Raw genomic sequence first — 22,233 nt, 5'->3', positions numbered from 1 at the left:
CCTGTTAAATGGCTTTATTACCCCTTGAATGTCTCTTTAACAGTTTCAATGTTGTGCTAATAGGTCTGGCAGGCTGGAGGGTTTTTCACTTTTAACTACTAGATTCCCTCCCAAGGAAGACTCACCAGGCTAGAGCAGCCATCTGTGGGAGCCTTGCAGGAAGGGTCAAAACAGGGATAGGAAAACAAGCAGTGGACACTAAGACCCAGTGGTGCCCCAAATTTTCAGGTGCCCTACGCAGCTGCCTATGTTGCCTATGCCTAAGGACGGCCCTGTTCAGAGTCATCCCACATAAAAGAACCATGTTGTGGTACATACGGGCCCCATCATGTGGCCATCGCTTTTCCCTCCTCTCTGTTAAAAGTTTTAGTATTTTGCACAGAAACTTTCTTCCCTCAGGAGAGACCTGGGAACCAGGGCTACCAGCCAGCCAAACACCTTTAAGAGGAGGTGTAATCTGTCAAAAAGTGATCTCCCTCCTTCAGTTCAGTGACACCCTGAAATGTTACTTATCAGGGCAGAGCCGGAGGATTGAAAGCAGCTACAACAAAGGTCTGTGTAGCTAACAAGAATGAACACAAACACTCCCTTGTATCTGAAGAGATGTTTAGTTTTACCCTTGGTAAACTACAAGGCTAAAGGGAAAGGTGATGGTGGTGCCAGATATAAAGAGTGAAACATGAGACAATCATCATAGTTATGCCCATAGTGACTGCAAATTATTTCTAAATTCTTATTATCATCGGTGTATTATTTTCTCTGGAGTCTAGACATTGACTATAACTTGACCAAGAAATTTGGATCTTGATAAAATAATCGACTACCCCTGGTTAAGGCAATGGACTTGATAACCACTCAGTTCAAGTACTAACAACAGTGGCTGCCTTTTAGCCATAGCTTTTAATCAGGGCAATAAATTGATACGAACTCCTGTAAAATCATTTCCCAGCCGAGTCCTTCACCCACATTCGTTAAGGCATTGGGCCACCATGTGAACATTTCATTTCCCTCCTCAGTTTCACACAGAGACACAATTTCCTTTGCACAGGTCCATGAACAGCAAAGCCTCCCTGTGTCTCTTGTCTGAGCCAGGGCATTCAATTCCAGTGAACCCTTCTCTCCTGCAATGGCAATGGTGAGACAGAGGGGACTTGGCCACCTTTACCTCTGACAGTGAGATATTGGCTCAGCTTTTTCTTTACACTGCTGTTGTCAGTCCATGAAACATCAGGGATGGAATACAAGGCTTAATTCATGCATCAACCCCCTGAAACATTTCAGTGCCCCAGAGAAATCCTGCCCCTGGCTATTGGAATGATATGGTGGAGATTCGAATAGGAAAGGGACTGTCTGAATTGTCAGTGTGGGGAATGAACAACTGTCATGGTAGAAACCCCCACTCTGAACCTTAGCATCCAAAAGATGGGGTACCAGCATGAATTCCTCTAAGCTTAATTACCAGCTTAGAACTTGTAGCGCTGCCACCAACCAGGAATTCCAGTGCCTGGTACACTCTGGTCCCCCCAAAACCTTGCCCGGGGACCCCCAAGACCCAGACCCTCTGGATCTTAACACAAGGAAAGTAAACCCTTTCCCCCCATTGCATCTCCCAGGCTTCCCCTCCCTGGGTTACCCTGGAAGATCACTGTGATTCAAACTCCTTGAATCTTAAAACAGAGAGGAAAATTCACCTTCCCCCCTCCTTCTCTCTCCCCCTCCCAGACTCTCCCTGAGAGAGAAAGTAATCCTAACACAGAGAGAAAGTTAACCTTTCTCTCCCCCTTCCCTCCTTTCTCCCCACCAATTCCCTGGTGGATCCAGACCCCGTCCCCTGGGGTCTCACACCAGAATAAAAAAAAAATAATCAGGTTCTTAAACAAGAAAAGCTTTTAATTAAAGAAAGAAAAATTCTTTGTAAATCTCAGTAAAAATTATCTTTGTAAATTTAAGATGGAATATGTTACAGGGTCTCTCAGCTATAGACACTGGGAATACCCTCCCAGCCTAAGTATACAAGTACAAATTAAAATCCTTTCAGTAAAATACAAATTTGAACTTCTTCCAGCCAAATACACATTTGCAAATAAAGAAAACAAACATAAGCCTAACTCGCCTTATCTACATAGTACTCACTATTCTGGACATATAAAAGACTGTATCAGAGAGATTGGAGAGAAACCTGGTTGCACGTCTGATCACTTTCAGAACCCAGAGAGAACAAGAATCAAACACTAACAGCACACACAAAAACTTCCCTCCCTCAAGATTTGAAAGTATCCTGTCCCCTGATTGGTCCTCTGGTTAGGAGACAGCCAGGCTCACTGAGCTTGTTAACCCTTTACAGGCAAAAGAGACATGAAGTACTTCTGTTCTATTAACCCTTAACTATCTGTTTATGACAACAACAATCTATAGCAATGTCGTTAGCCACAAACACACTCTCATCGTGCTCCAGCTGGAAAGGAAATGGGTAGGAACTCTTGCTTTTCACCCTGGACACACTTACACTAATGCACAGCCGTGAGTGCACTGGGGGAGTTGGTCTGAGACATTTGAAGTGACAGGTCTGTGAGAACAGAATCATTGTGTAGCGAAGCAGCTGTATATTGAGTAGTTGTGGCTGAGTGCTTAAAGTAATGGGCTAAAAAGCCCTTGGGGTCTCCCCATGCAGGTTCAAATCCTACTGACTATGGGATGCATTAGTGTGTTGTCAGTGCTGTTGTCTTAGTGCCTGAGCAGGATCTGGTCTCACTCTGAGGCTGTTTACACTTAAAATACTGCTATAGCACTGTGGAGAAGACAGTTGCTACAATGAGGAGAGGAGTTTTCCATCCCTCTAATAGCTATGTTGACAAAACAATCTTTACTTTCACTTAGCACTATCTAACCATGGCTTAGATCAGCTTAATTATACTTTTTCTGGGGTTTTTCACACCCTGAAAGACGTACTTGTTAGAGGGTTTATCCCATCACCCTCCCATTCCCTGATCCTTCTTGTGTGACCAGAGAGCAGCAATACATGAAGTTCAAAGGTGCAAACAATTCAATGTTTATTGGGGTAAACTTCCAGCAAGCAATGATTCCAGTTTCCTTCCTCAGTATCCCCCTTCCCAGCTCTGACACCACAAAGCCTTGCCTGTGTCCCTGTTCCCATTCCCTGTTCCTATTCCCCCCCTTAGCAAAACATAATTCCAATTCCCCTTCCCTTACCGCTACCCCTATTCCCATTCCCATTCCCCCCTTACTTCCTGATTGACTGCAGACTATATAGTAAAACTGGAGTTCTGCTTAGCTCTATCTTAACCAATCATTTTATTGAAATGTAACTAACCAATCCTAACATACTGTAACATGATTATCTAACCAATTATACCCCACCACCTTAATTGGTTTACATCCAACAATTTAATTATACAGCAGACAGAAACGGTTACAGAACCAGACAGAGATTATACAGACAACAATAGGAAGGAGGGGACTACAGTGACAGAACAACAAAGAAATGAGGATTTCACACCCCAACTGTTGGTAAGTGAGTTGTCCCCAGACAGGATGCTATCATGGTAGAGGTTGTGGGTGCTGGTTGCTTAACTGTCTGGCCCCCAGGGCAGGATTTTGAGGTTCACCATTACTCTCTCAGAATGCCAGCACCCATCTTTTGTTCACTTAAAACGTGAGCAGGGAGATTACAACACCATAGAACTCATGAAGCTCCAGGAAATGTGTAACTTTAGATCTGGGTGAGTGTGTCTAAAAATCAGCTGTGCTGTAGAAGGTCTCTAGGAGTGGAAAGAGATGTGCCATCTCGATCTCCCTAAAGAGTTCATCAACTATTAATGAAAACTAGGGTTGACAAGTCATATTCTTTGTAGTATCAGGATGGTGGACTGGTCTAACGTGCTAGTTATGAGACTCTTTTTTTCTAATCCCTTGGGTGTTCTGGTCTCTGCATGGAGACGTGGTTTCACATCCCACTCCTGATATTACCATTAATTCTATCCGGAGAAAATGGCCTCCCTTCAATCTCCTTTGGAACAATAGAACCCCATTTGCTTAGCTTTTCTATTCCAGTAGTTGTGAGAGAAGCTCCAAACCAGGGGGAAACAGGGCCTGTTCTCTCGACCCATCAATTTTTTGTCTTCCTTCATTCCAAGCCATTTTCTCAAATACATCCATATTTCCCACACTTTAATGAAACTTTAGGGTCATCACTTAATTGCCACACAACTGTACTTATGAAGTGAAGTGAAACACAACATTTTTTGGATATTCTTGCAGAAGAGTTTTGCTTTCTGACCTGGAATTGAACAGGGGCTACCCGTGGGGGACAATTCTACTCCATTTTCTTGACTCATCCGAAAAACATAAGTTCGTGGTGCCCTTTGTTTCCTTGTTCTTCAAACACCTGTCAGGGATGGCCTAGGGGGACTTCGTCCTGACTCTCATGGTCCCTCCCTGCCCTACCTTTCTATATGATTCTGTTGTGTGGGTTTGTGCTGTGTCGTTGTCCCACACTGAGCTGTTTTGCACAGTGTCACTTTGCACTCTGATGCATTGTTTCGTGTTGTATGGTTTTTGAACTGGCTTGTGTTGAGTTGGTTTGAGCTGAGCTCTTTTGCAGTGCGTCATTTTGCCCTATGGGGCATTCATTTGCATGGTGCTGAATTGTCGGGCTTTGCACTCCTACGTGTTGTCACTTTATGCTGTGGAATGTCATTTCACGCTGAATTGTTAGATGTTAGATTGGGGTGTTTCCACTTTTGTTGTTGTTTATATTATATTGAGATGGCATAGAATTATAGAGCTGCACAGCTGTAAAGGACCCGGAGAGGTCATGAAATCCAGCCCTCTCTGCTGAAGCAGGGCCAAGCAGAGACGATGCATTGGGGGCATGTGGGGTCAAGTGCCCACAGCAGTCGGCCCAGGCAGGGAGCAGAAGGAGGGAACCAGAGCCAGAGCAGGTTGTCTATGGGACCAAGTATATGTAGAGTATCCTTGACAGAGGTTTGTTCAACCTGTTCTTTAAAATCTCCGAGGACAGTGACTCCACAGACACCCTTGGGAGCCTATTCCAGAGCTTAACTACACTCAGAGTTAGAAAGCTGTTCCCAGCATCTAACGTGAATCTCCCTGGCTGCAGATTAAGCCCATTGCTTCTTGTCCTACTGTCAGTGGACATGGAGAACTATTGATCATCGTCCTATTAATAATGACCAAACTTTTCTCTTTGCAGATATCCGTAAAATGGTTCATTATCCCCTCTTCTTGCCTGAGGTAGAATGGAAGAGGAGAAAATACTCTCTTAACAGAGGATGCAAATGTCAGTTTGGTCTCTCTTCATGTTTTACTGAAGCTCAGAGAGAGGAAGAAACATGACCTGCCGAAGAGCATAGAGAGTTTGTTTCATTTTGATCTGTGACTATTAGCAGAAGAGTGACACCTAAGGGCTGTCGCTACCACCCTCCATGGGGCTTGAATTTATGATGATGGGATTAAGAGCATCATGCTCTACCAACTGAGCTAGCTAGATTTAAAGTCAGTCAACTGCCCAGTCGCAGTGTAGAAGGAGCCTGAGGGTGTTTATTTGTGAGCTGAGGTTCCCTGTCTGACATTTGCCTTCTTTCCTGGTTTGTTATGTCTCCAGCTAGCAAACCGGAGCTGTCACAAGGCTGGTTAGATGCTGCTTTCTAGCCCAGAGAGCTGGGGTTGATTTAGCATGCTGCCGCCATCAGCTGGTCAGAGTAACCAGGGCGGGAGGTCGGAATTTAGGATTCTCCCACCAAGGGGAGGTGCTGTTGGACTCATCTAGTGGGGGAGAGTCTGAGTCTGAGTTCCCCACGTGCCACACACACATTTTCACAGGGCATCAGGTCCCCTGGGGAAAAACTCAAAAGAAGCCCAGACCCAGGAGTGTCAGAGAAGGGAATCACTGTTTGCCTTAAGAGGTGGGTGAGGGAAACCTGCAGCTGCTTAGATCCCTCCAGCGCCTGATAGAACCATTTGTGGGGAAGGTCTGGGGAAGCTGAGGAGGACAAGGAGATGGGAAAGGGGCTTGCAGCTGTTGTGCAATCACCATGCTCCCAGCAGAAGGGTCCGGGGGGCTCAGCACTCAGAACTCACAAGATGGCAAAGCTCAGAGCCCCGTTACACGGAGTCAGAATGTGATCAGCTCACACCAAGGGGTAGCAACACCCCTGCCTTAGTCTCTATGCCAGAGCTCCTATCAGCTCAGTTCTTCCTGCAAGAGTTGGCTGCTGAGAGAGTTGCGATGGGGTAAATGAAGGCAGAGGAGGATGTTCCTCATGGGTTTTTTTTTGTGTGGCTCTGTGGTCCTGCTGGAGGAAGCATCATTTGAGTTTGTTTCAGTGACTTGGGTTGGGCTCAGATTGTGCCCCTAAGCACAGGGATTCCTGCACTCTGCTACTAGCCCCTCAGGGAGTGGACAATGGAGTGGTTTCAGAAAGTGGATAGAAAGTAGCCTAAGAAAGTGTAGCATAAGTGAGAAGAAAAAATTTGCTATCAGCTCCCTGGTGGTCTAGTGGTTAGGATTTGGCACTTTCACTGCCAAGGCCTGGGTTCAATTCCCAGTCAGGGAAAAGAGGCTTTAAACCAAAAAAGCTTCAGTTATTCTTCACTTGCAATGTAAACAAATGTGTGTTTTTTTCCTGATTTCCCCATCTTCCCAGGGTCTCCATGGCAGGGCTGGCTCCAGGCACTAGCACAGTAAGCAGTTTCCTGGGGTGGCCAATTGAATGGGGAGGCTTCTGTGGCAATTTGGCCCTCTCAGTCCGTCTTGGAGGGAGGGACTTGCTGCCAAAAGCAGCAGAGGTAGAGCTGCCGCTGATTGCAGCTTTTTTATTTTTTTTCTTCCGCTTGGGTTGGCAAAAACACTGGAACTGGCCCTGCTCCATGGAAGACAATTTGTTAAATCCCAGATGAGTGGAGTTAAATCAGTTCTCAGCCTGAGTCCTTAGGGCTTAATCCTGAGGATATTGTCCCATCATGGGGCCATTTCCCTCCTCTCTTTCATACAGAAGCACAATTTTCCTTGCACAGCCACAGGAACAGCAAGATCTTTCTCTGTCCCTTGTGCAAAGCAGGGGGCCAAATTCCATGGAAACAATGGACAAGCAGGGGGCCCTAGGCACATCCAGCCCTGGCTGTGAGATGTTCCCTCCCCTCTTTCTTTATGCCCCTGTTGTTATTTCATGGACTGTCTGGGATGGGGGAAAAGCTGAGTTCACTCCAGGTGGAGGGTAAAAAGGACCATCAAAGTCTCAGGATCCTGCTACCAGGATCTCTGAGGTGTTGGGGATTTGATTAGGAAAGGGACTATGTGAATTGTTAAGGTGGGGAATGAATAACAATCTACAACTAGATCCACTTCATTAACCACTGACACAGGCTAATCCTGCTGCAGATAGAATGGAAACTGGGAGTGATTCTTTGCTGTTCAGCCATGGAAACAGTGACCCAATTGCACCGCAGTGAATGTGCTGGGGAAAGCTGGACTTCACAGGCAGGTGGAAACACCTAGAACTCCCCACCCCACTTCTGGCACCAGGGTGAGGTGTTGAGCTGCTCACAGCATACCCCACAATGACCTTGCAGCAGGGGATTGCAGCACCCCCCCTACCCGCAATGCAGGGGAGAGGGCTGAGTGTATCTCTGCACCCTGATTCCAGGGCACAAACTCTCTCTGCCCCACACATAGAGTCTTGCCCTGCTGCAAAGTGACCCCTATGAACAAGTAACCTCCAGGAGAGCAGGCCTGGCCCTCAGAGAGGGGAATGGGCTTCCTGTGAAGCTTATAGGTCACTGGATGCAGTGAGAGCAGGAGGGCTCTGAGTATAACCCATAGCAAACACAGCCCATCTCAGTGGTAGAGCACCTGCTTTGCATGTATGAGGCCCTGGGTTCAATCCCCAGTATTTCCAGGTTCTTCTTTCCACCCTGCTGCTTTGCTCATGCCCAGAGGGGATGTGGCCCACCAGTTTCAGTCCTGCTCAGTGAGGGGCAAGTGCCAACTGCATGGAAGGTCTGGGGGGGTTCTGCTCTGAAGCCACCTTGGTACATTTAAGATTCCCACCCTCTGTGCTGCTTGGGACAAGGGTAGATGAGAAGGGCAAATCCTCTAGCACTGGAGGGAAAGGTCCCATCTGCTCAGACTGAGAGGCAAGGAAACAGAGGGGCAGTCAGTGCTGAGAGAGGTCAGTGATGTATTCCCAACAGGGGACACTGTCATTTGAGTATCACAGGGGTAGCTGCATTAACCAGGATTTGTAAAAAGTGAGAGTCCTGTGGCACCTTATGGACTAACAGACATACAGGAGCATAAGCTTTGAGGGGTGAATCCCCACTTCATCAGATGAATGGAGTGGGAATTCTGTGATTAGCTAGCCAACTACAAAAGCAATTTCTCCTCCCTTGGCGTTCACACCTCAACTGCTAGAAGAGGGCCTTATCCTCCACCATTGAACTAACCTCCTTATTTCTAGACTGATTCTTGCTTGCATATTTATACCTGCCCCTCCAAATTTCCACCACATGCATCTGACGAAGCAGGTATTCATCCACTAAAGCTTATGCTCCAATACGTCTGTTAGTCTATAAGGTGCCAAAGGACTTTATGTCTTTTTGAGGAGAGTGCAGTTTGCTTGGGATGGTGCTGACGATGGATAGAAAAAAGGCTGGAGTCAATGACAGACGAGACCACAGAAGGGGAAGGGGAATGGCAGCCCCACAGAAGGTCCTGGGTGCTCTGATGCCCCAGTTATTGCACCCTGGCCTGTCATAGAGAGAGAAAAGACACGGAGGGACCCAGCCTCCTACAGTGATCTCATGGACAAGAACCTGGTTGTTAGTGGGGTGAAGGTTCCCTCTGGGCAAAGGGGAGCTGAAATCCCTCAGTGTCCTGGAATTTAAGCAGTGGAAGCTTCAAACCATACACGGGTCTGGGCTGAGATGCATCAGCAGAAGGTTGGACTGGACAGGGGCGGCAGGTTTGTATAATTTTTGGTGGTGCCCAGAATGGGACTAAGTCCTGCCCCACACCCCACACCCCCCACACACACTTGCCTAAGGCTCTGGGGGTGAGTTTGGGTGAGGGAGGGAGAGGGGCTGGGCTCTGGGAGAGAGCTTGGGTCCAGTGTTTGGGCTCAGTCAGGGGGTTGGGGTGCAGGAGGGTGTGGGGGAGGGCAGGGTCCTGGAAAAAGTTTGAGTGTCGGGTCAGGGGGTTGGAGGTGCAGGAGAGGATGAGGGGTGCAGCATTTACCTCGGGCATCTCCCTAAAGCAACCTGCACCCCACCCCCCCTCTGGCAACAGCCCCTAAGCGGGAGGGACGGGGATGTCTAAGGGCACTGCTGCCCGCAGACTGCAACCCCGCAGCTCCCATTGCCACAGTTGGCAGAGTTGGCACTTGGGTAGGGAGCAGTGAGTAGAGACCTCCGCACCCCAGGGGCCGCAGGGATGTGCCAGGCTTTTCCAGGAGTGGAGTGCCACATGGAGAGAGGACAGGCAGGAAAGTGCCTTAGTCCCCTTGTGCTGCTGGCAATGGTGGCAGGGGTTCCCAGGCCCTTTTAAATTGCCCAGGGGCAGCAGGCGGGACCAGAGGGACACTCCCAAGGGAGTGATGTTGCTTTGCACAATGATAAATCTTGGAACAGGATAGAAATCAAATGGGAGCAGAACCCAAGGAATTAAAAGCCTCCGGATTCTTGTGTGTGCGCTGACTCCGAAGGGAAACTGTAATTTGACTCGCTTTGTGTCTGCGGCCGGTAAAATATCAAGGGAAAATCATTCCAGTGAATGTGACCCTGGGTTTGAGGAGGCTTTGGTCTTATTAAAATGTAATTAGCATGTTACAGTTATGTTTTTAAAGGTAGCTTCCCCAAGCAATCCCAAGTTGTTCTTCCCACAGCTGGCTGATGGGGGGCAGCAGGGGATCTCCCCAATCTGGGGAATCTCTCTGGGTCCCACTGTTAGTTCTCCATCCTTTCTTCCCTTAACCATGCCCACCCCGCCCCACTATCAATGTTTTGGAGCGACCCTTCCCTCCTTTTATGGGATACCGACTCTCTGTGACAGAGACTGAGTGGGGCTCCTCTCTGCATGGCCCCAGTGGAGAAGGAAAGAGACTGGGGTGGGGGAGAAGATGGGCAGAAGGAGTCAAATGGGGCTAAATCAGAAAGGAGAAGATTTTCTTCCAGTTAAAATTTACTGGAGTCTCATCACTGAAAAGCTGCATCATGAGTTAGGTTTGATGCATCAGCTTTACAATCGCCAGGCAAAGGTGTGACCCACAGAGATTGATAAGTGCCTGCTTCGCAGCTTTGTCTAAGAAACATCTGCAGTGGTGCAACTGGTTAGCGCAGAGAGGGATAGTATTGGGGTTATGCGTTCAAGCCTTATCTGGAGCACTGGTTTCTATTACCTGCGTAGTTTCCCCAACTTGCTTTGCTTAATTCCCATGGAAAGTGCCCTACTAGGAAAAGGAGAGTAAGTTTCAAAATGTGGAAGTAGGTGCATAGCTTGGAAACATCCCCCCTGTGCTGCCATTAGTTCCAGTAGATTGTTCACTGGCAGCATGGACTGATTTCTTTGCTGCTGTGAAAGGAAAAGTCTCTGGTCAGCAGAGCTCCCTGCTTTTTCCAGCACATCTCTGCCTCCTTCCCTGCCCCAGTCACTGCCGTAGAAGGGTCCTATATGCACTGAGCCTAAAGCTTTTCCAAGCCTTCTTAGTGCAATTGGCAGCACATCAGTCTCATCATCTGAAGGTCCTGAGTTCAAGTGTCAGAGAAGGCAATGGGTTTCATTCCCTGCTTCAGACTTTCTACAGGAAATCAGAGGAGAGTGGTTTCTAGACACTCTCCCCCCCATCTAACACACACACAGATTTTTCTAAGGCATTAACTTTTCCTTCTTTATGGAGCTTGTATTTTCCATAGAGCAAAATAAAACAAAAACATGCAAGTCCAAGCCTAATACAGTATGAAACTCAATACAGATCAAATTTCACCCTCAGAGATCTTCCAATAAGCTTCTTTTGCAGACTAGACTTATATCTTGTCTGGGCCCAATCTTTTCACCACGTATAGTCCTTGTTCCAGCTCAGGTGATAGCTAGAGGATTTCTCATGACTGCACCCACCTTTCTTCTTTTCCACTCCCTTATACAGCTTTAGTACAAGGCAGGAATCTTTTGTCTGTCTCCTGGGGAAGAGCCCCAGGTTTAAGATGGATTCCTGTACTAGGTGACATGGTCACATGTCCTGGGAGACCCCAAGCCTTCATTCTTCCTGGCCTGACTCACAGATGGTGCAGGACAGAACCATCTCCAGTCAATTGTCCTGGTTAATGGGAGCCATCAAGAGTCCAAACCACTATTAATGGCCCACACTTTGCATCATTACAACAGGACCTCAGAGTTATAGTTCATATTTCTAGTTTCAGATCCAAGAATGATCAGTTCATACAAATAGGATGAACACACTGAGTAGATTATAAGCTTTGTAATAATACCTTACAAGAGACCTTTTGCATGGAGCATATTCCAGTAACATTATATTCACACTCATTAGCATATTTTCATAAAATCCTATGGAGTGCAATGTCACAGCAGGGAAAGGGTTTTACTGTGGCACCTGGGAGCAGTTGAGTTTCATGTTCAGGCTGTGGTATGAGTTGCTCCAGGTTTCTCGTAAGCACACAGGGACCTTAGCGGGTGCTCTTGATACAGGAATGGCCCCGAGATGATAAAGTGATGAGGATTGCATTTTCCTTTTTTATTTTTGTATTTCCAATGACATTTCTGTTTGTGATTTCGTTTTGCTTTGTATAACTGTGTTTTCTCCTGGATTTGATATTTAACTAAAAAAAGAATAAGGCCTCAGGGCACCGGATGGAGGAGCAGGCTGGGGCTAGGACAGCTAAGAGAGTGAGAGTAGCAGGTTTTCTGTATTATTTTGTCTTCATTTTAATGACTAGTTTCTCTTGTGCACTAAATGTGTTTTATTCAGTTGTGAGCCTGGCTAGCTCAGTTGGTAGCGCATCAGACTTTTAATTTGAGGGTCCAGGGTTCAAGTCCCTGGTCAGATGAAGAGGGAACCATTCCCCTCAACATGAAAGCAAGCATCTCTTGAGGATGTTATTTGACATCACTTTTCTTCCCCAGGACTTGGCCTTTTGTAGGAAGGGCCATGTACTGCCTGGGACTGAAGGGGCAACTTCCTCACATGCCCACTGGCCTCTCAGTCTGGATAAAGAAAGGCCTCTGGGAGCTGCAGCAAACTGCTGCATGACAACTTGGTGAGTAAATGCAGGGCTGCCTGCATGGGCTCATCCACACCAGAACTCAGCAGAGATCTGGGGGTTCCCTACTGGTCCCATGGTGTAAGGGCCAGCACTCCGGACTTTGAATCCTGCAATCTGAGTTGAAGTCTTCGTGGGATCTGAGGACAATTCCTGCGCCACAAACCCTGCTGGGTCTTTCAAGGCTTTATCTTGCTTTCTGAAAGGCCATGAAAGCCTATCTTTTCCCCACTAGCTGTTGTGACTTGAGCGCAAGAGGGGATGTTTGATCCAGAAGCCTGGCCGTGCCTGGAGTCCTGTAGGTAGGGATGCGAGCTGCATTTCCTCTGAGTCCTGAAGCTGAGCTGCAGCCTGGCCTAGGAGGCAGCCCTATTGGTTGACCTACTGGCCCAAAGTCACTTGGGCGGTGTTGGTGTCCCTAGGAATGCTGAAGGGCCTAAGGGAGGGAGGCTCAATACTTCCCGCTATCAGTTAGGGCAGAAGAGGAGGGCTGCAAGAGTGGGCAGGTTGATGGCTGGGCCTTCTAGCATTCGGTTGGGAACGTGGTGGGAAATGCGAACTGGGAGAAATGGTTACAGGCCTGTGAGGAATGGTTTGGCCGGTGGCGTAAGTGGATCGTGTCATTACCTACAAGGTTGTCATGCTCAAGACCCATCTGTGGGAAATTTCCTCAGCCATGTGTTTCCCCCTGCTCCATGAGTGCTGCTGAGACCAAACACAATGGCCTTCCACCTCTTGTGGGGCAATAGGACGTCCCTACCTAATCAGAAGAAGTGCGGCTTTTCTGCCGTATTAGAAGTGGGGTTGGGCCTGGTGGGCTTTGAAGCCTTGTACAGCTCTACTTTTTTGTGTTTCAGTTTTCAGTGGTGGCTGAGCTGGAGGGCAGCTCAGGCCCGAGGGGAATGGTGGGGCAACCACAAAGAACCCAACTGACTCTCCCGATATGGCTGTATTTTTTTTTGACCCCACTGGATGCAACACCGGGTATGGGATGGCTGATGGTGGCAGAAGGGGGAAGAGTAGACTCATAGACTCATAGACTTTAAGGTCAGAAGGGACCATTATGATCATCTAGTCTGACCTCCTGCACAATGCAGGCCACAGAATCTCACCCATCCACTTCTATAACAAACCCCTTACCTGTGTCTGAGTTATTGAAGTCCTCAAATTGTGGTTTGAAGACCTCAAGCTGCAGAGAATCGTCCAGCAAGTGACCCATGCCCTATGCTGCAGAGGAAGACGAAAAACCTCCATAGCCTCTGCCAATCTGCCCTGGAGGAAAATTCCTTCCTGAGCCCAAATATGGTGATCAGCTAAACCCTGAGCATGTGGGCAAGACTCACCAGCCAGCACCCAGGAAAGAATTCTCTGTAGTAACTCAGATCCCAACCCATCTAACATCCCATCACAGACCATTGGGCATACTTACCTGCTGATTAAGAGGTTAGGAAGTCCCCTGCCCAAGTGTTCTTCTATTCCCACCTTACACCCTACAGGATTTTCAGTGGGTGGCTAGGTGGAAGGTGCTTGCAGGATGGCTTCATCCGCAACAGTGGCTGCCCTCACAGCAGCGGCAGCCACTGCAGCGAGTCCTCCCTCTCCTTTGGCTCAATCTGAACAGAGGTCAATGTACCACTGGGTGAGACAGGCCAGTTTTAGGGAGCTTCCTCTGAAGGTGAGCAACTGTCCCCAGAACTTACTGACAGGTGCTTTAAAGTATTTGCATATGTGCACGGCCGGCATGTGCAGAGCAAAGGCTGCCCAGGGGCACTGTGCCAGTCTCTGGCACCGCTTGAGACAATGGACCATCTTCAGCCACCAGGTAACCCAGGATCTAAGGCAGGAATGGGGTGAGGAAGCAAGTCAAGCTGAGCAAGGCAGGCAAAAATTCATCTTTCCTTCATGGGCGCTCGCAATGATGCCCTTTTTGTGTGCCAGGGCTGACAAAAACATCCCAGACAGAGAAGCAGCAGGCCTAAAAAGTGCCCTTAGGGTGCTGACTTAACTCAGTTGGGAGAGTGTTAGACTGACAATCTAGAGGTCCCTGGTTCACTCCTATGCTTTGGCATGCTCTTTGTGTGCAGCAGTGGGCTTTTCTCTGGAAGCACAGCAGTGCCTTTACCCACCACGAGTCCCTCATTTCAGGCTCCCAAGCAAGAAAAGACAGCATGGACTTGTGCACCAAGTTGGCCCACCTGACCTTTCTTTCTTCTCTTGCTCTTTGTCAGCAAGGGGAAGAAAAAGAAGCTCTCCTTCAAGCCAGAGTCAGAAGGGCGACGTTAGGATGACTTCCTGAGTGCCGGCTCCAGTCCTTTGCTCTACCAGCTGAACTATCGAAGGGCTGCCACCTCTCTCTCCAGGTTTGCCCATTGGTGTGTTCAGAATGGAGAGGGGTAACTAGTGGTGTTCCCCAATGGTCAGTCCTAGAACCAATCCTATTCAATATATTCATAAAGGATTTGGAGAAAGGGGTAAACAGAGAGGTGGCAAAATTTGCAGATGATACTAAACTGCTCAAGATAGTTAAGACCAAAGCAGACAGTGAAGAACTTCAGAGAAGTATCACAAAACTGTGACTGGGCAACAAAATGGCAAATGAAATTTAATGTGGATAAATGCAAAGTAATGCACATTGGAAAAAATACCCCCAACTATACATACAATATGATGGGGGCTAATTTAGCTACAACTAATCAGGAAAGTGATCTTGGAATCATCATGGATAGTTCACTGAAGACGACCACGCAGTGTGCAGCAGCAGTCAAAAAAGCAAACAGGATGTTAGGAATCATTAAAAAAGGAGACTAAGATAGAGAATATCTTACTGCCTTTAGATAAATTCATGGTACACCCATATCTTGAATACTGCGTACAGATGTGGTCTTCACATTTCAAAAAAGATATACTGGCATTAGAAAAGGTTCAAAGAAGGGCAACTAAAATGATTAGGGGTTTGGAATGGGTCCCGTATGAAGAGAGATTAAAGAGACTAGAACTTTTCAGCTTGGAAAAGAGAAGACTAAGAGGGGATATGATAAAAGTATATAAAATCATGAGTGGTGTGGAGAAAGTGAATAAGGAAAAGTTATTTACTTGATCCCATAATATAAGACCTAGGGACCACCAAAGGAAATTAATAGGCAGCAAGTTTAAAACAAATACAAGGAAATTCTTCTTCACACAGACACAGTCAACATGTGGAACTCCTTGCCTGAGGGGGTTGTGAAGGCTAGGACTATAACAGGGTTTAAAAGAGAACTAGATACATTTATAGGTTTCAGAATGGAAGCCATGTTAGTCTGTATCAGCAAAAAGAATGAGGAGTACTTGCGGCACCTTAGAGACTAACAAATTTATTTGAGAAACAACTCTGACATCATAATAAAAAAGGCTGACAAAGGAGGTGCTGTCATCATCATGAATAGGTCGGAATATGAACGAGAGGCTGCTAGGCGACTCTCTAACACCACATCCTACAAGCCATTACCCTCTGACCCCACTGAGAGTTACCAAAAGAAATGACACCATCTGCTCAAGAAACTCACTGAAAAAGCACAAGAACAAATCTGCACAGACACACCCCTAGAACTCCAACCAGGGGTATTCTAACATCTACTCAAGACCCATAAACCTGGAAATCCTGGATGTCCCATCATCTCAGGCATTGGCACTCTGACAGCAGGATTGTTTGGCTATGTAGACTCCCTCCTCAGGCCCTATGCTACCAGCACTCCTAGCTATCTTTGAGACACCACTGACTTCCTGAGGAAACTACAGTCCATTGGTGATCTTCCAGAAAACACCATCTTGGCCACTATGGAAACAGAAGCCCTCTACACCAACGTTCCACACAAAGATGGATTACAAGCCGTCAGGAACAGTATCCCCAATAATGTCACAGCAAACTTGGTGGCTGAACTTTGTGACTTTGTCCTCACTCACAACTATTTCACATTTAGGGACAACGTATACCTTCAAGTCAGCAGCACTGCTATGGGTACTCACATGGCCACACAGTATGCCAAAATTTTTATGGCTGACTTAGAACAACGCTTCCTCAGCTCTCATCCCCTAACGCCCCTACTCTACTTGAGCTACACTGATGACATCTTCATCATCTGGACCCATGGAAAAGAAGCCCTTCAGGAATTCCACCATGATTTCAACAATTTCCATCCCACCATCAACCTCAGCCTGGACCAGTCCACACAAGAGATCCACTTCCTGGACACTACAGTGCTAATAAGCGATGGTCACATAAACACCACCCTGTACTGGAAACCTACTGACCTCTATACTTACCTACATGCCTCCAGCTTCCATCCAGGACACACCACACGATCCATTGTCGACAGCCAAGCTCCAAGATAGAACCGCATTTTCTCCAGCCCATCAGACAAAGACAAACACCTACAAGATCTCTATCAAGTATTCTTACAACTACAATACCCACCTGCTGAAGTAAAGAAATAGATTGATAGAGCCAGAAGAGTACCCAGAAGTCACCTACTAGAGGACAGGCCCAACAGAGAAAGTAACATAACGCCACTAGCCGTCACCTTCAGCCCCCAACTAAAACCTCTCCAGCGCATCATCAAGGATCTACAAGCTATCCTGAAGGATGATCCCTCACTCTCACAGATCTTGGGAGACAGGCCAGTCCTTGCTTACAGACAGCCCCTCAACCTGAAGCAAATACTTACCAGCAACCACACAACAAAAACACTAACCCAGGAACCTATCCTTGCAACAAAGCCCGTTGACAACTCTGTCCACATATCTATTCAGGGTACACCATTATAGGACCTAATCACATCAGCCACACTATCAGAGGCTCATTCACCTGCATATCTACCAATGTGATATATGCTATTATGTGCCAGCAATGCTCCTCTGCCATGTACATTGGCCAAACCAGACAGTCTCTACGTAAAATAATAAACGGACACAAATCACATGTCAAGAATTATAACATTCAAAAACCAGTAGGAGAACACTTCAATCTCCCTGGTCACTTGATGATAGACCTAAAAGTCGCAATATTACAACAAATAACCTTCAGAAACAGACTCCAACGAGAGACTACTGAATTGGAATTAATTTGCAAACTGGACACCATTAAACTAGGCTAGAGTAAAGACTGGGAGTGGATGGGTCATTACACAAAGTCAAACTATTTCCCCATGTTTATTTGTCCCCCTACTGCTACTCACACCTTCTTGTTAACTGTTGGAAATGGACCATCCTGATTATCACTACAAAAAGTTTTTTCTCCTGCTTATAACAGCTCACCTTAATTGCTCACTCTCGTTATAGTGTGTATGGCAACACCCATTTTTTCATGTTCTCTCTCTCTCTATATATTTATATATATCTTCCTGCTGTATTTTCCACTGCATGCATCCAATGAAGTGGGTTTTAGACCACGAAAGCTTATGCTCAATTTGTTAGTCTCTAAGGTGCCACAAGTACTCCTCTTTCTTTTTGCAGATAAATTAATGGAGGTTAAGTCCATGAATGGCTATTAGCCAGGATGGGTAAGGAATGGTATCCCTAGCCTCTGTTTGTCAGAGGGTGGAGATGGATGGCAGGAGAGAGATCACTTGATCATTACCTGTTAGGTTCAATCCCTCTGGGGCACCTGGCATTGGCCACTGTTGGCAGATATGATGCGGGGTTGGATGGACCTTTGGTCTGACCCAGTATGGCCATTCTTATGTTCTTATGAAGGGAGGGGAAAAGCATTACAACAGAGTTTCTGTAGTATAGTGGTTATCACATTTGTCTAACACACAAAAGGTCCCTGGTTTGAAACCAGGCAGAAACATGAGGGATTAATTTTCCCAGCTCCTACTGGCCTGTCCTTGCTGTTGTAGGAGCAGTAGAGATTTCTATGCTCGAAAGGTCTGTTATACTTTCCCTGTTCCCACTTTTGTCTCCTCTCCCTCTCTGAATACCTGTGAAGTGGCTCCCCCCCCCGCTCCCTCCTGGACTGCTCGTGGGATGAATGTTCTGGTTGAAGAGCAGAAGAGCTCCCAGGTAGACAAGGTGTCTGGGACTCTAATTAGGCAGCACTCACACACCCAGAGCATGGACACTGCCCAAGGTGGAGTGTGCCCAACCAGATGCAGCCAAGTCATCTCTAGTTGCAGGCCATGAGGTGTAGGCCCTTAAAAGGGGAAGGGACCATGTGCTCAGGAGTCACTCACAAGCTTGTACCTCCGGTGAATGCCCTTTGCCCGGACCGCCTGGCCAGTGGTTCTCTGCGTTGTATTTCATTGAGCCTCAGGAAGACTTACCTTCATTGCACCGTCCATAGCTACACTGTGGGACACTTACCTTGCAGAATCCTGACATCTCCAGTGCTGTGCCTGTCCTGGGAGCGCGAGTATTGGAATGCGAGTGTGACCCCTCCTCCCCCGCTTATTTTGAGCTTAGCTATCAATATAATAAATGTGCTGCTATCTGCCAGATTCTGGTGGGTCATTAGTCCTCCCTACGCTTACTAGCTGGCCCAATTTTGGGTAACACATGCGATAACCCTAACCCCTGCATGGCAGAGGGTGGGGAAATGAGCTGAGGAAAAAGCCTTGGCATCAACAGGGGAAAGCTAGATGATCTTGGAGAGTCACCATTTGAAGCCTTGTGGCTTGGCTTCCTCTGCCCTTGGAGATTGGCCTATGGAGGCAGGCTCTTCCTGCTGGCCTCCTTTGTATGACTTGCCAAAGGAGGAAGTGAGGCAGGAATGGGGCAAAAGAGGAAAGTCGAGCTGAGGAAGGCAGGGCAGAAGCTAAGTGCCTTAGTGCGGCTAAGTGGGGTTAGTAGAGTGCCACCATTTGTTCTGCAAAGCCTGTGGAGGTGCAGTTGGCTACTGGGAGGTAGAATTCTGTGCCTGCCTCTTGGCTTCCCAGGGATGGCTACTTGCATCCCAGAAGAAGAAGGATGGTTCTGGGTGAAAGGAAGGCAAGCAACGCTATGGGAGGAAATTTGAGTGCGGGGTGCTGGCTCTGCGCTGGGGGAGGGGGTTGGGATGCAGGAGGGGTGGCGCTTACCCCGGGCAGTGCAGCTCCCAAAGTGACCAGTACACGCAACCCTGTGTCAGCAGCTCCTAGGTGGGCCGTGCCAGGGGGTCTCCGTGCGCTGCTGCCTGCAGGCGCTGCCCCCAGAGCTCCCACTGGCTGCAGTTCCTGGCCAATGGAAGCTGCGGAGTTGGTACTCGGGGCAGGGGTAGTGAATGGAGACACTCCCCATGCCCCAGCAGATGCTGGGACATGCCGGCCATTTCTGGGAGTGACACAGAGGGACGGAGGCAGTGTGGGCAGGGAGCCACCTTAGTGCTGCTGGCACATCTCTGCACACCCATTGGGGGAGGGGAGCAGAGGTCGTCCATGTGCTGCCTGGGGTAGGGGCAGTGCACAGAGCTGCCTCCCTTCTCGGGTCTATTACAGGAGAGGAGGGGGGTCTTTTGGCCTGTAAGGTGCAGCAGGTCGGACTAGATGATCACATTGGTCCCTTCTGACCTTAAAGGCTCCAAGTCTAAAAGGGAGAGGGAAGTAAAGGAAGTTTAAAAAAAAATAAACCAAACATTGTAATACCAGGATAACTCCACCTGCTCGTTGTCTAGTCCCACCCCTTTCTTCCTCCATTGTGTTTTGAACGCCCTGCAGGACATTGATTCTCTCATTCCCTTGCTAAACTGATACAATGTGACTGAAATTAAACCAATTCCCAGAGGAGAAAACATCACATCATTGCATTGGCTGGGAATTGAACCCAGGTCAACTGCTTGGAAGGCAGCTATGCTCACCACTATACCACCAATGCACCTGGCAAAAGTGCTACTTATGCTTGCCCAATGAGGCTAGAGCAGCATTGAGGAGCTGTTCAGCCTGTTAAAATGTACTGGATTCTCATCACTGAAAAAAAAAACACCTCCATCTTCACTTGAGTTTGAACCATCAGCCTTTCAATTAGCCACCAAAGCTGTTAATCACAGGGTATGTCTACACTACGGGCATCACAGCATTCCTTCTCAGATCTGAACCTTAGAGTTCAGAAAATGAGATACTAGCACCTGAATCCTCTAAGCTTAATTACCAGCTTAGATTTGATAGTGCTGCCACCACCCAAAAATATAGTGTTTTGGGGCACTCTGACCTCCCCAGCCTTCTCTGGGGACCCCAAGAACCCAGATACCTTGGGTTCTTAAAACAAGGAGAACTAAACCATTCCCCCACCTTTCCTCCTCCCAGAATTTCCCTCCCTGGGCTATCCTGAGATACTGATCCAACCTCTTAAATCACCATACAGAGAAGCATCTCCCTTCCTTTCCACAAAAAGGCAAACAGATTCAAGGAAAACAAAGAGAGATTCTATCTCTCCCCCTCCCGTCTCCCCCCCACCCGTCCTGGTGAGTTATCCCAATCCCCTGGAATAACACAAGGGAAACAAGGAAAAACATCAATCAGGTTCTCTAAAAAAAGAAATCTTTTAATAAAAGAAAGGAAAAAGTAAAGAATTATCTCTGTAACTTCAAGATGTAAATATTACAGGGTCCTATAGCTTACAGACACCAGAAAGAGACTTTCCCCCCAGTACCAATACAAATCAAAATATTCCCAGCAACTACACATATAAAAGTTAACCAGCCAGATCCACAATTGCAAATAGAGTAAAACAATCAAAAAGCCTAAACCGCCTGTTTTTACTTACTATTTGAAAAGAAACTTAGAGAGCCTGTAGTAATGTCTGGTCTCTCTCAGACCCTCCGAGAGAAGAACACACAACGGACAAAGAACACACACAAAAACTTCCCTCCACCCAAATTTAAAAGTATCTTGTCTTCTGATTGGTCTTCTGGTCAGGTGTCCAGTTCCCTGCTTGTAACCCTTTACAGGTACAAGAGACATTAACCCTTAACAATCTGTTTATGACAACGGGATTATTCCGATTTTACAGAAACCAGTTTTTGGAAACAGATTGTATAAAGTCAAGTGCACGCAGCCCCACTAAGCACATTAATTCAGTGGTGTGCATCCATGTACCAAGGCTAGCATCGATTTCCAGAGCATTGCATTGTGGGTAACTATCCTGCAGCTATCCCGTAGCTATCCCATAGTTCCCACAGTCTCCCCCGCCCATTGGAATTCTGGGTTGAGATCCCAATGCCTGATGAGGCAAAAACAGTGTTGTGGGTGATTCTGGGTAAATGTCATCACTCACTCCTCCCTCAGTGAAAGCAGCAGCAGACAATCATTTCGCACCCTTTTCCCTGGATTGCCCGGGCAGACGCCACAGCATGGAAACCATGGAGCCCGTTCAGCCTTTTTTCACTGTTATCATATGTCTACTGGATGGTGCTGATAGACGCGGTACTGCAGTGCTACACAGCAACATCCTCTTGCCTTTTGCAAGTTAGCAAAGATGGTTACCAGCCATACCATCCCGTCTGCTGCTTTGCAAGTTGACAATGACAGTTACCAGTTATACTGTACTGTCTGCTGCTGTCATTGGTACTCCTAGCCGGCCTTGGTGAGGTCGGCCGGGGACGCATGGACACAAATGAGAATGACTCCCCGGGTCATTCCCTTCTTTAAGTTTTGTCTAAAGGGAGAGTCAGTCCTGTCTAGACTATCAGGCAAGTCTACTAAAGAACCAGAGAGGCCAAAGGCCACTCCCAGTCAGAGCCCCAGACATCCCACAGAAATGATGAGCTACATGCCATTCTAGTGGGTGTCCCTGCAACAATCCCACCCATTGCTTCCCTACTCCTCCAACCCTCCTAGGCTACCATGGCAGTGTGCCCCCATTTGTGTGATGAAGTAGTAAAGAATGCAGGAATTTGAAACAACACTGACTTTATTGCCTTTGCAAGCAGAGCTCAAAGCGGGGAGGGGAGAGCTGCCTCCAGCTGCTATGATATTC

General features: G+C 47.4%; 5 non-coding genes across 5 annotated transcripts; 4 read left to right on the top strand and 1 right to left on the bottom strand.

Moving 5' to 3' along the window:
- Positions 1–6,524: 6,524 nt before the first annotated feature.
- Positions 6,525–6,596, top strand: TRNAE-UUC. The gene has a single exon. It is a non-coding gene; the product is annotated as a tRNA-Glu (tRNA).
- Positions 6,597–10,731: 4,135 nt separating this feature from the next.
- Positions 10,732–10,804, top strand: TRNAM-CAU. The gene has a single exon. It is a non-coding gene; the product is annotated as a tRNA-Met (tRNA).
- Positions 10,805–12,023: 1,219 nt separating this feature from the next.
- Positions 12,024–12,096, top strand: TRNAK-UUU. The gene has a single exon. It is a non-coding gene; the product is annotated as a tRNA-Lys (tRNA).
- Positions 12,097–18,063: 5,967 nt separating this feature from the next.
- On the top strand, positions 18,064–18,136 carry TRNAV-AAC. The gene has a single exon. It is a non-coding gene; the product is annotated as a tRNA-Val (tRNA).
- Positions 18,137–20,061: 1,925 nt separating this feature from the next.
- Positions 20,062–20,133, bottom strand: TRNAG-UCC. Its single transcript has one exon. It is a non-coding gene; the product is annotated as a tRNA-Gly (tRNA).
- Between the last annotated feature and the right edge of the window lie 2,100 nt (positions 20,134–22,233).

This window comes from Gopherus evgoodei, unplaced genomic scaffold, assembly GCF_007399415.2.
Source record: "Gopherus evgoodei ecotype Sinaloan lineage unplaced genomic scaffold, rGopEvg1_v1.p scaffold_203_arrow_ctg1, whole genome shotgun sequence".
NCBI classification, from domain to species: Eukaryota; Metazoa; Chordata; order Testudines; family Testudinidae; genus Gopherus; species Gopherus evgoodei.
The sequence above is the reverse complement of the archived record's forward strand: the minus strand, read 5'-3'. Positions and strand labels throughout refer to the sequence as shown.